Source organism: Triticum aestivum, chromosome 4A, assembly GCF_018294505.1.
Source record: "Triticum aestivum cultivar Chinese Spring chromosome 4A, IWGSC CS RefSeq v2.1, whole genome shotgun sequence".
In the NCBI taxonomy this organism is placed as follows: domain Eukaryota; kingdom Viridiplantae; phylum Streptophyta; class Magnoliopsida; order Poales; family Poaceae; genus Triticum; species Triticum aestivum.
In genome coordinates, this window is record NC_057803.1 from 663561168 (window position 1) to 663574697 (window position 13530).

At 43.0% G+C, this 13530-nt stretch overlaps 1 pseudogene; it reads right to left on the reverse strand.

Moving 5' to 3' along the window:
- Positions 1 to 887: 887 nt before the first annotated feature.
- Positions 888 to 5172, reverse strand: LOC123084223 (AAA-ATPase At3g28510-like; annotated as a pseudogene).
- Between the last annotated feature and the right edge of the window lie 8358 nt (positions 5173 to 13530).

Here is a 13530-nt window from a genome sequence, read left to right on the forward strand (position 1 = left end):
CAGCTCATCACGGCAACGGTTCCAACAAAGCCGATTCACGGTTACAGTACCTCGCTGCCACGATTCTAGCTCGCCGTGGTGACCTGACGCAGCTCGCCATGGTCACTGGTTCCCCTACGTCGCTCCTGCCGGTCGAGATAGTAACAAAACTAATAGCCGGTTGTAGCAAAAAAAAAAGGCAATTCCAGTAAAAAATTGTCTCGGCGTCGCTGGGTTGAAGCAAAAAGTTCCACCGGCGTTGCCGGGTTGACGCAAAAAAAGTCGGCGGTTCCAGGAAAAAAGAGCCAATTCCAATAAAATTGACTCGCCGTCGCTGGCCACAACAAAAAAACTCGTCGGTTCCAGCAAAACGAAAAGCCTATTGTAGCTCAAAATCGTGCCGGTTGTAGCAAGTCGACTCACGCCACCAGAAATGCACCTCGCTCCAGCGCAGACGGTTGTCGTTTGCATCTCCTGTGACCGCCATGTCCAGCAATGATGGTTGTCGGGGTTGCAGCACGCAGCACCACGTCAGAGGCGTAGCTCGTAAATTGTGGTGTCGAGCTCGTCGGTGTTTGTTGTGCTCGCGACGAGGCCGGTGGAGCATGCGGCGAGCACGGTGCCGGTCGCAGCAAATCTAGCGCGTGGTGGCGGCTCCGTGGGTGCGACGCGGGTCAGCAGGAGGTGGGCGGTTTTCGATGCAGCGGAGAAGGAGGTGGGCGGTCGTCGACGCAGGGAAGATAGAGATGCGGGTGGGAGAGATAACATGGATCGGCTAAGGATATAAGGTAGTAGATGTGAGATGCACGACTAGTTCGGAACGAGCGACGCGCGAGCGGCCGACACAAAGTTGGGTTGGTCGGTTGTATACAAATATTTCCCGAGAAAAATTCGCCGGAAGTAGAAAGTATCTCAAACATAATAAATATTACATCAAGGGCTTTGGACCACCGAATAACCAACCGTTGCCAGAACGACCCACTGAAACGCCAATTTACCATCTCTTATGTAAGCCTTTCTTTCTCTTTCAAATGGTTAAAATTCAGGTTCCAAAGCACATTAGCGTGTGCACACTGATGGTGCTTCCATATGTCAGCCTTTTCTCGCTGCTTGGTGTCTCCTCTTTCTCTGCCAGCTCTCCCTTCAAGTTACCGCCTGAATTGTCCAGTTAGCCATCTTCTCCTATTCATTGGGCGTCTTAAACTGCTGATAGTTGAACTCCATGGCCATCTGCTCCTGGGCATCCAAGAGGCAGTTAACATCAACAACTGACTTCTCCTCTAGTTTGTTTTTCTCTCGATTTTGATTGTGAACTTGAAATGAACTCCCTGGATTGTCCCTCGTCCTATCTGTCTTGCTCTCGTAAAGGAGCCAGTGCCTTCTCCATTGAGTCTGGCCATTCTAAAACAATCCACTAAATTACTCCACAATTATTCCTTCCTACAAAATTATGAAAAAAACATGGCAATGAGCTAAATGACTTAGATATGTTATAGTAAACTAGAGAGAACAGATAAGTTATAAGAAATGACAATGGCAGTTGTTTTGGAACTTGGTATAAAAATATGACTACTTAAGCACCATATGACAATTTTCCGTATTCACTGGCAAACTGAATGATAACTATTGACCAAGGGCAATTATTTGAAACATTGTTAATTAAGCACTGCCAGCTTATTATAATAGTATTAACTAAACAATGAGTATTGAAATTCAGTAAGAAACAAAGATCAATGTACAATCAGCACTAAAGAATTAACGCAATACAATCTCAGTGAGCAACTAACAATTAACAATGAACACTTCACAGTCAGCCACCTTATTAAACTAATGAACTATCTAAACAACAAGACACTAATAGTCAAACACTAATCATGTAAACAATTAGCAAAGTATAAATCTCAATTCATTAATAACCACAAGATTGCAAACATGCAACACATGAACAGTTATATACCACAGCCAATTATTCTCATGCACACTAAGTTTTATGTGATTAAATTTTTCATTGTCCTAGTTATATATCATCAAAAATAAAATAACTAAATATAGCTGACATACCTGGTGGCGAAATTATTGTACTCCGTCTGATCCCAAAAGAAGAAGGCATATAAAGATTGCCTATAGTCAAGCGGTGTAAAGTGGACAACCTTTGTAGGAAAAACAACGAATAACTACAACACTATGTATTTAGTGATACTAATTTGGCGTTCAAATTCTGGATATTTTTTCTAGGAATTCGGTCAAAATTTGCACCGTTTGACTTGTTTGTGAGCTTGCCTACGCTGGTAAGCAATGCTTCGAATTCTCCTTCCTGATCATTGGCATGTGTCTTCGGGTCTGCTGTAGCATTTGTATACTTCATCAGAACAAGGAAGTTCTATAGGCAAGTTATATATGCCAGACTGCTGTCTTTTGTAAACGACGCTCTGTTTTTGTTCTGTTCTTGTAACAATATCATGTTAGCATTTGCTCAGAGCTGAAAGAATGCAGAATTGGATTGCTTAATTAGTTAAATTAATTATTGAAAGGGCCAATTCAGATTTGGGCTGCTTAATTAACTCCAGAAGCAGGAGAATTTCGGATTGCTAATTGCGTATTGTCACTGTCATGCGTAGTAGCGACATTGGGTTGGGGACATGGTAAGGAAGCCTGCATGATACCATGTTTATTTTTAATTCCCAGTAAAAAACAAGTTAGCCTTTTGGTGTTGGTAAAGCGTATGGTTCATATGACAGTAGCATTTTGTATTGTTGCACGCCTTATAGCAGCAGCACCAGCATTACAAGTGAAAGAAGAAAGAAATATCGTTTCAGTTGGGAGGTGCATTATTTTGCTTTGAACAAACACTGCATTTTTGTTTTGTAAGGGAGCACTAGTGAACAAGTTCACTCCTTTTCCTTGGCTTCCTGCCGTTACGTCACCTCACCTTGCTTAATACTCCCTTTGTCTCAAAATTCTTGTCTTAAATTTGTCTAAATATGGATATATCAAGTCACGTTTTAGTATTAGATAAATCCATATCTAGACAAATCTAAGACAAGAATTTTTGGACGGAGGGAGTATCTCTGTGGGATTCCTCAGGTGCTTTATTCTTCTCTTTGCCTTTCTCCTTGGCTTTCCTCATCTCTGCCTCCTCTTTCTCCTTGGCTTTCTTCGCTTGACCCTCCTCTGCCTCCTTGGCCTTGGCTGCCACCGCTTCCTCCTTGGCCTGCTTGAGCGCCTCGATGAGGCCTGTTAAGCACATGTCTGGGTCCCTCTTTTTCTTGTTCGACATGGACATCAGGTTCTCTGCAACATCAGCTGGCGACATGTCAGTCTCGTTGAGCAGGCTTTGAATTCCCCAAATAGCTCGTGCCCGATGACATCTAGGTAGTTCTTGGCGAGCACCTTGAAGCCCTCAAAGCGGCAGTAGGACATCTCGATGTGTTTGTCCATCCTGCCCCGCCGGATCAGCGCCGGGTCTAGCTTCTCCTTGTGGTTGGTGGTGAAGATGATAGTCCTTTCACCTCCGCAAGCAGACCACAACCCGTCGATGAAGTTAAGCAGGCCTGAAGGCGTCACCTTGGTGGCATCGTCCTTCTCCGGGTCTATCGGTAGCTTGGGATTGTCATTGTTGTCTGGGTCCTTGTTGCTTGAGGCCTTCTTGTCCGTGCGGTGTTTTCCAGTGAGGTCGATGGAGCAGTCGATGGTAGACTTGCTTGTTGTCTCAACGAAGAGCTTCCGCAACTCGTTGTTGTTCTTGATCGCTGTGACCTCGAGGTCATAGACGTCATAGTTGAGGAAGTTGGCCATGGCGGCGATCATGGTGGACTTGCCGGTGCCGGGCGGTCCGTAAAGGAGGTACCCGTGCTTCCATGCCTTGCCGACCTTGGCATAGTATTCCTTGCTCTCTTGGAACGCCATGAGGTCGTCGATGACAGCTTCCCTCTCATCGGGGTGCATGGCGAGCGTGTCAAAGGTGGCGGGGTGCTCAAGGGGGCATTGCTCCAGACGCTTTTGCCCCGGTAGGGGTTCCAGGTCCCGCTAGCATTGTTGGTGAAGAGGCGGTGTTGGCGGTTCTTTACAGGGAGAGCGCGGCCCTCGCCGAGTACGAAAGGAAGGTAGGAGTCAACGATAAGGTCGCGGTGCCTCCGATGGAAGATGACCCGATAGAAGCGCCTCTCTTCCTGGCCGGGGTATAAATGGCCACCAGCGCCACTGCCATGGTCAGACCGGGAGCACCTCTTGATATTGTATCGATGGAAAGCCGTGGTGACCTGGACTGGACTGGAGATGCGTGTACGTGTTGCGTATATAACGCCAATGGTTCTTGTGGTGATTTTGCCGAGTTTGAAGCTTTGCTAAGCATGTGTTGTCGTGGTGGTTGGGGCCGGAGCAGGTGAGGAGAACCGGCGAGCATTGATCGAACAGTCCATGGAAACGAGAGTACTTAATGAATCCAATGGCAAATGAAGAGTTGGCTAGCTCAGTTTTGTCGAGCCAACCAGATGCGTCAGGATTGCGATTGTTAATTGCATCTCTAAACTTCTTTTAGACGATTGATTGCATCTTGTTACAACAGGCTAGTATAAAAATTTGCATGTGTACAATACTACGTAGCTTTGAAACTAACCAGAGATGCATGAGGTCGGCATGGTGCTTAGTCGTCGGCGAGATGAAGCACGGTGCTGATGACCCCGGAGGACAAGAGGCACAGTTTAGGCTTTTTTTCCCCAGGGAAAGGCACAACTTAGCTGGACGGAAGACGATCGAGGTGGCTCGCTGGGCCGTGAACGAGTACCACACCGTGCCGAAAGAAACAATAGTACCACACAGCTTGCTACGAATCCTACGTCCCGGTCTAAATAGTCTGGTAGTGACTCACGTATTGCCGACGACGCAAGCATATACACCAGCTTGCTGGTCCAAATAGTCTGGTAGTGACTCACGTATTGCCGACGACGCAAGCATATACACCAGCTTGCTGGTCCAAATAGTCTGGTAGTGACTCACGTATTGCCGACGACGCAAGCATATACACCAGCTTGCTGGTCCAAATAGTCTGGTAGTGACTCACGTATTGCCGACGACGCAAGCATATACACCAGCTTGCTGGTCCAAATAGTCTGGTAGTGACTCACGTATTGCCGACGACGCAAGCATATACACCAGCTTGCTGTTCCAGGGTCTGCCGACGCAAAAAGCAGTCATCACGTACTTCTGGCCGGGCCAAGCCACTGCCTGTCACCTGAAGTTGCTGTTAACTTGGTATGAGGGGGGCTAAAAGTACGGATTGACGCCAGTCTTTTTTTTTTCTCTTTTCTTCTGAGCCTTCATTTTTTTTACCAACATCTTATAAAAGTTTGAAGTACACACACACACGCACGCACGCACGACGCTTATTTGGGCCAACTCATGGGCCACACCATTGAAATTTCGTTTACATGAAATAACATCACATGCAGTAAACCAAGCCTTAGGGCAACTCTGATGCGGATCACCTATTGGACACCACCATTGTCTAAAAAACTCTATTGGACATCATCAAGACCTCTTTTCCCCCTCACGCTAGGGCTAGCTTTTCCTCTCAGTGACGCTGATGCCATCATTGAGATTTTGCCTCCCTTGCCTCTAAAACTCCCATAAGGACAGACTCAGACTGATCATGAGGCGATCCTATAGATCACTGTCCGGCCATGGCCGGACCTGCAGTAGATTCAGAGGACCTAGGGTTCGACGCCCGACAATTTCTTCTCATCGGGCTAGGTTTCCTCCATCGACAACGGAGCTCCAGACTCTGGTACTAACATGAGCGAGGTGGAGGCTTTGATGAAATAACTTGGGCTTAGAGAGGATGACCTCCATGATGTTTTTGTGGAACAGGAGGAAGCACTGACGGCTAATTTGACATGATGGATAGCCATTGCCCGAGTCCATATGGACAAGCCCAACAACCAATACAGTTTTTAGAAGAACATGAGAGTGGCGTGGAATTTTGCCAAGGAGGTGACATTTCGTCCACTGAATGACAACCTTTACACCTTGGAGTCCTATTGCCTTGACGATTCAAAATGGGTTATCGAAGAAGGGCCTTGGAATTTTCGTGGTGTTTGCGCCATACGAAGGGTTTACATAACCCTTGCCGATCAAGCTCGATTCTCTAAAGATATGGACCTAAATCCATGACCTACCAGATGAGTATGTGTTGTTACTGAAATCACTAGCAGGGAAGGTTAGCGAATTTATCTATGCTGAGTCAAAGTCACCGGATTTTGACGGATTTTTTCCAGAGCTGAAGTTAAGATCAATGTTAATAAACATACGAAGAATGTTGTTTCACTTATCCCAGATAATAAGCGCTAGATCTTTTGCGTGAAATATGAACGATTCCCAAACTAGTGCTCGATGTGTAGAAACCTTGGTCACATGTACAAAGAGTATGGCGATGGGATTCACCCCTTCCCCCGCCCCCCTTTGTCTTTAAGGATATGTGAGCAACCTGGTTAAGTTGAGTTAGACATGGCCCTGGACGTGGTAGGGGTCGTGGTTAAATTAGATGGTTCTTTTAGTTCGAGTGAAGTACATTGTAGGTCCCTGAATTTCATGGTTGTCATGTAAGTCCTCAAACATGAAAATCGTCATCCAAATCCTCGAAGTGCGGTAAATGTGTCATTAAAGTCTAAAAACTGTCCGACCCTGCCTAACCGGCCAGCTGGCATCGTTGACCCGTGACACGTCAGACGGGGGCCCCTCAAGGTAACGGCCGATGACGGAAATACGCAAATAAACTAAAATCATTATTTCAAAAAATGTTCATGAATATGGAAAAAATGTTCATTAAATAATAAAATTGTTCGCCGGTATTGAAAAAAGTTCGCGACTTTAGAAAAATGTTCGCGAATGATGAATTTGAATAAAAGATCACGAACGCTGAATCTGAAAAAATGATTGCGACATTAAAAAAATGATTGTGAGTGATAAATTTTAAAATAAAAGAAGATATCTTCACGAACGATAAATTTGGAAATATGTGCGGGAACCACAGAAAATGTTCGGGAATATGGAATAAATGTTCGCAACTTTAAAATAGTATTCACGAGAGATAAATTTTAAAATATGTTCACGGACCATGAATATTGTTAGCGAATATGGAAAAAATGTTCGTGACTAAAAAAATGTTTACTAGTGATGAATCTGAAAAAAGTTCGCATCCGGTGAATATGGAAAAAATATTCGCGACTTTAGAAAAGTAGCTGCGAACGATAAAATTTCAAAGAAAAGAAAATATGTTCACAAACCACCAATACTGTTTGTGAACGATAAATTTGAAAATATGTTTGTGAACCCCCAAAATTGTTCGCGAATATGGAAAAAATCACGAACGACGTATTTGAATTTGTGTTTGCACAAATTTCATAAATGATCATTTTTTTCAAACATTAGCGATTTTTAGAAAGTTGTGAATTTAAACAATATTCACGATTTAAAAAAACATTTATGGTTAAGAAAATATTTATGAACTCTAAAATATGTTTATGAATTTACAAAAAAATCATTAATATAAAGTTCATGGTTTAAAAAATGTTCACAACTTCAAAGTTATGTTAATGAACCACAAATATTTGTGGTTCGTGAACACATTTTCAAATTTATCATTCGCGAACATTTCTTAAAGTCGTGAACATTTTTTTCATATTCGCGAACACTTTTTGAAACCATGAATTTGAATCTATTTGGAGGGAAGTGCATTTATCATTCCCTGAAGTTTATTTGATTTTTTTTTTTTGCATATTTTCATCACTGGCTGTTACGTTGAAGGGCCCCATGTTCGACATGTCATGGGTCAACTGCGCCAGCTGGCCGGTCAGGTGTGGTCGGACAGATTTTGATTCTGCATGACACTTACTGCACTTCGAGAACCTGATTGCCAATTTTCATAGTTTGAGAATCTACATGATACCATTAAAATAGTTTAGGGACCTACAATGCACTTCATTCTTTTAGTTCCCATGGCATATATATGAAATTTCAATTCGATATCTACGTTGTTGTTTTATTTAGAAAGGATGGTCATTTTCTTTGCGTGCGTAAGACGGGCCTCTTTTTTCTTTTGCCCTCTTTAAATTGCCATCTGATGAAAAAAGGAGAGACTAGAGTGCACCAAGTCGATCTCTAGGGAGCTGCAGTGTTTCCAATGGCAATGTGTTCGCTGTCTTTCATCTTAGAGCGAATGAGTTTAAAAAAATCTGATGTGGCTCTGATTCCGCGACAAGATTTGTGCACACCAATCTGACGGGAGAGAGTGCGTTCGCCGGGGCTGGCCTGCTGGTGAACGGTCGCCAGTTACATTTCTGGGTTTTTTTTTCTGTTGGTGGAGACGCTCCTCCAAGTGCTACCGCGTCCGTGTTCTCCTCGGATTCCTTTCCGTTTTTTAGGGCCAGTTTTTCCTAGCTTCTAGTAAAAGCTTATTTTCAAAATAAGCCAAAGTGCAAAAGAACTCGTTTTGCGAAAGTCAACTCAACTTTTTTTTTGAGGGAAGGCCATCATGGCTAGCTTTATTGGCTTAAAAAAGAATTACATCGTCCACAAGGTTTGAGACCAGACAGCTCGGGGGCTCGTCCCGCTCGTCCGTCCAAATGCTAGAGAATTTATTACAATAACTATGTTTAGCTAGCACATTCACTGCTTTATTTGCATTACGAGGACAATGCTTAAATTTGACCTTCCCAATCAAAGTCGAAACATCGACGCACTCTGCGAAGATAGCAGCAGCTTCGTCCCACCATCTTTCTCGGCCAACACAGGAGTCAATCACTGTTAATGAATCGGATTCCGCCTCTACTCGCGGGAAACCTAAAGAGTTTGCAAACTTCATGCCATCCCGCATTGCCAGCGCTTCCGTCGTGACCACGCTTGATGCCACGGGGATATAGATACATTGAGGTGCAAGAAACGATCCAGCCACATCTCTGATAACCGCAGCCGTTGCTCCCACTCCTTCTTCGACATAAAACGCTGCATAAACATTTAGTTTGACAAATCTAGGCTCCGGCTTCTCCCATCTATCTTGCACTGAATCAGTTTTCTTCGCATTTTCCTGGTCGAAATTATTAGAAATAGCAAGGACTGAAATAGGCCATTTGAATGGTGGTGGAGGAGTACCATTATGAGTGTACTGGCGTCGGATCCACCACAAGTACCATCCTCCCACCGCTATGATTTGCTTCACATCCAAATTCAGTTTGATGGGCACTTGTCTTGGTGGGCCGACCAGGATGTGTTCTTGTATGATTGACCCCGAACGATTAACACTTTTCGCTTCACTGATAATATCCAAGATTCCAAGCCGAGACCACATCCCCATAGCATGGGAACAATCAAATGATAGGTGCCTCACATCTTCAGCCGCATTGTGACATATGGGACAAGCACCCAGTATGCCAACATACATGTTAGTGAGAATGGACTTTAGGGGTAGAATTCCATGTAGTGCCCGCCAGCAGAAAATTTGAACTTTACGTGGGATTTGAAGCTTCCACAGAATACTCCAAATCCGCGGTGTGCTAGACCTTCCTGGCTGCGCTAGTGCATTTGCATGTGTCCTGAAAGTCCAGGTCCATTGAGTATGGTAAGCTGAACGTACTGAGAAAATACCTCTTCGGTTCGGGTGCCAAGCTATAAAATCTTTAAAAGCATTGTAATTCAGCGGGATCTCTAGTATCCTTCGGACATAGACAGGATTAAAGATAGCTCTAATCAGGTCCTCGTCCCAGTTCCCACTTATGGGGTCGAGGAGGTCGTTAACTCTAGACAGGATAGTATGACCCCGCGGCGTGATCACCCTTCTGTTCGCACTGCTTGGAACCCATGGATCGCTCCAGATATTCACTTTCTCCCCTGACCCAATACACCATATATACCCCAATTTGAAAGTATCCAAACCCTTCATAATACTCTGTCATGTAAAGGAGGTACCATTTTTTAAAGTAGCTTGAAGTAAACTACCATCAGGGAAATATTTCTCCTTCAGTACCTTTGCACATAAAGAATCCGGGTTGTTTAGTAACCCCCAACATTGCTTTGAGAGCATTGCTAGGTTAAATGAGTATAGGTCTCGGCATCCCATGCCCCCTTCACTCTTCGGATAGCAAAGTTTCCACCAGGAATACCAATGCATTCTCTTAAGTTCCTCATCATCACCCCACCAGAACTGGGAAATTAAATCAGTAATCTCTTTGCATATTCCTTTGGGTAAACAGAAGACAGACATAGCAAACACCGGAATAGGTTGTGCCACATATTTCAATAGGATCTTCTTTCCTCCAGTGGATAACTGTTTTTCCATACAACCTTTGAGCCTCTCTTTGATTCTCTCAACAAAGTCAACTCAACTTATTTTCGCCCCCACTCCTTTCACAATAGAAAAAAGTTGGAGAGGCAGCTTCTCACTTAAACCCGAAGGGGTATAGGGAAATGGCACTATTGTTTGAGCATATTACAACAAAAATGCCCTCTACCACTAGTAGAAAACATGGCTTTGGTTCGGGCCTGGCAGCCCATTAGTCCCGGTTCTCCATGAACCGGGACCCATGGGGGGCATTAGACCCGGTTCATGAGCCCAGGGGCCAGCCGGGGCCTCGTGGGCATTGGTCCCGGTTCATCTGGATCCATTTGTCCCAGTTCTAGGCACGAACAGGGACCAATGGTCCACGCTCCTGGCCCACAGCCATTGGTATCGGTTCGTGCCATGAACCGGTATAGAAGGGGGGATTTAGTCCCGCTTCATGCCACGAACCGGGACAAATAATTTGCCTATATATACCCATCGCCGCGGCAGAGCACTCTGTTTTTTCTGGCCGGAGGGGAGGGCATTATGGTGCTCTAGCTCACCTCCTATGCACATGAGGTGTTCGATGAAATGTCCGAGCCACACTAGTAAATCTTTCTCCTCTCGAAACTCGACCTCCGAGCTCCATTTCCCCCGAGATTTGTCTAGATTTAGCGGTCTGTCACGCCCTGTCCCCATCTTCACCGCTGTCGATCGCCCACGCCGATCTCGTCGCCGGCACCACCGTGGTGAGCCTCTTGTTCTTATCTTCTTTCTGAAAGAAAAAAATTCTTACTTCAGGTAGATACTTGTATAATTTTCTTACTTTTATTATTCCTTATTATTATATAGTGTGATGGTTTTGGTATCCGCCCCCGTCGGCCCTCGTCCTGTCTATGATTCAGATGTGGTATATATTATCTTTTGATAACTATTTGGTTCATTTATTGTTTATGACAATTATGCCGACCAACGTGACATAGATTTTATTTATCTAGGAAGTTGTTGACCCAGAAATTCCAACCGACTCTATTGTCGAGAGGTTAAATGTAGTTGAAGAAGAAAATAATTACTTGAAGGAAAAAATAAGAAGATGATATTGGTGTTGCATGTTGCGGATGTCGTCGATGATCACAAGATCAAGATGGATGCAATGCTGTTGAAGATTAAAAAGATTAGAAAATATGCCATTCATACCGAGGTTTGGTATCATTATGCAGTTGGATCAGTTGTTACCTTGGTTGCGATTATGATGGCATTTGTTTTTGCATTGAAATGTTTTACATAATTTCAGTGTATGGTTTAATTAGATGCTCTGGAGAGCTATATATTGTTCAATGAGAACTATGTATGTACTTTGGTTTTAATGTGATGATAAACTTCTATTAATTTTGTCACTTATCTATTCATGAGAGGGTTGTAAATTGATGATGTGGCTTTGAATGATGCATTTTGAACATAGAAAAATGAAATCCCTTTGTATCAGACGAGTTTCCGTATGAATATCTGATACTTCAAAGGAGATTGTCTGTTTTGTACATGAAGTGCATCCAGTTTTTGCCGTAACCCTCTGTACTTTCTTGCACATGCTATGTGGGTGAAACGATGATACCATGCCAACATGGAACCTTTTCAGAGTTAATTTCAAATGATTTTCAATTTCATGGTCTTATAGCTCAAAATAATCAGTAAATTCATGAAAAATAACAAATGAAGTTAGAAGGATTGTAAATTGATGATGTGGATTTGAATGGTGCATTTTGAACACAGAAAAACTATGGAGTTCAAATAAGTTCAAAAAATGAAATCCCTTTGTAATAGACGGGTTCCCGTATGAAACCCTGATACTTCGAAGGAGATTGTCCGTTTTGTACACGAAGTGCACCCAGTTTTTGCCGTAACCCTCTGTACTTTGTTGCACATGCTATGTGGGTGAAATGATGATGCCATGCCAACTTGGAACCTTTTCAGAGTTAATTTCAAATGCTTTTCAATTTCATGGTCTTATAACTCAAAATAATCAATAAATGCACGAAAAATAACAAATGAAGTCAGAAAGGGTTGTAAATTGATGATGTGGCTTTGAATGATGCATTTTGAACACAGAAAAACTATGGAGTTCAAATAAGTTCAAAAAAACGAAATCTCTTTGTGACAAAGGAGTTTCCGTATGAAACATTGATACTTCGAAGAAGATTGTCCGTTTTGTACACGAAGTGCATGCAGTTTTCGCCGTAACCCTCTGTACTTTCTTGCACATGCTATGTGGGTGAAATGATGATACAATGCCAACTTGGAACCTTTTCAGAGTTTCTTTCAAATGCTTTTCAATTTTATGGTCTTATAGCTCAAAATAATCAGTAAATGCATGAAGAATAACAAATGAAGTCAGAAACAAAATAAAATAAAATAAATAACTAATTTGAAACAAAATAATATAAACTTTAATAAAATAGATAAGTAGAAACAAAATAAAATAAACTTTAATAACATAAATAAAATTTATGAAACTAAAATTATCAAAGTATTTTCTGTTGAACACATTATAAGCAACCTCTACTATTATTGAAACTAAAATTATATAAAATTGATGCAACTAAAATTATCAAAGTATTTTATGTTCAAAATCATTAAAAGCAAAAAGAATTTTCATAAAGAACTTTTTTTTGTTAACAACTTTAATAGCAAAAATAATTATCATAAAATAAAATTAATCAGTAATTATAAACAAATTAAAATAAAACAAATAAGTATTTTGTTGTAAGTAGAAACAAAACAAAATAAATAAAGCAAAAAAGAAAAGAAAAAACTGGGAAAAAATTAAAAAATTTGCCACCAACTGGGCCACCACGACGTGAATACGACTAGAAACCCGTCCATGGGCCAGGATTCAGGCCCGCAGAAGGCCCATCAGGCATAGCAGTAATAATTAGGTCCCTCTCAACTAGCGAGGTGGGACTAAACTTTGGCCGCGACGCAGGCAGCACAGGGGCCTTTGGTCCCGGTTGGTGGCACCAAACGGGACTAAAGGAGGTGCATTGATACCGGTTCGTGGCAGGAACCGGTACCAATGCACCCCCTTTAGTCCCGGTTGGTGCCACCAACCAGGACCAAAGGCCTCTGCTTCCCGCCCTTTGGGCTGCTGAAAAGTGATCTTTGATCCCGGTTGGTGGAACCAACCGAGACTAAAGGGTGGCATTGGTCCCGGTTGGTGCCACGAACCGGGACCAATGCCCTTGGTA